Below are 377 nucleotides of genomic sequence, written 5' to 3'. Positions count from 1 at the left end.
AGGAAGAGAATGATTGATCTCAGAAATCTAAAACAAAATTCCTCAGTGTGGGCAAAGTTTGCTTTGAGATTTTAGGAATGAATGTAGTTTTGCAACAGGTAGAGATCTAAGGAAATGGCATCTCAGAGAATACTGTGAACCAAGGAAAAGAATAAAAGCCATGTTATGGAAATGATGAATGTCCAGGGTTGACTGTAATACAAGGTTTTATGAAGGAGAATAAAACAGAGGACAAGTCTGGAAAAAGTTGTAAGGTTCACATCTTGGATGACCTTGATATTCTGTCAAGCTTTTGGTACTGATACAAACAGCAACATGCACATAGACACACACACACACACACACACACACACACACACACACACACACACACACAC

This window comes from Callorhinus ursinus, unplaced genomic scaffold (assembly GCF_003265705.2).
Source record: "Callorhinus ursinus isolate GAN/ISIS: 27379988/994484 unplaced genomic scaffold, GSC_fseal_2.0 scaffold1, whole genome shotgun sequence".
In the NCBI taxonomy this organism is placed as follows: Eukaryota; Metazoa; Chordata; class Mammalia; order Carnivora; family Otariidae; genus Callorhinus; species Callorhinus ursinus.
The sequence above is the reverse complement of the archived record's forward strand: the minus strand, read 5'-3'. Positions refer to the sequence as shown.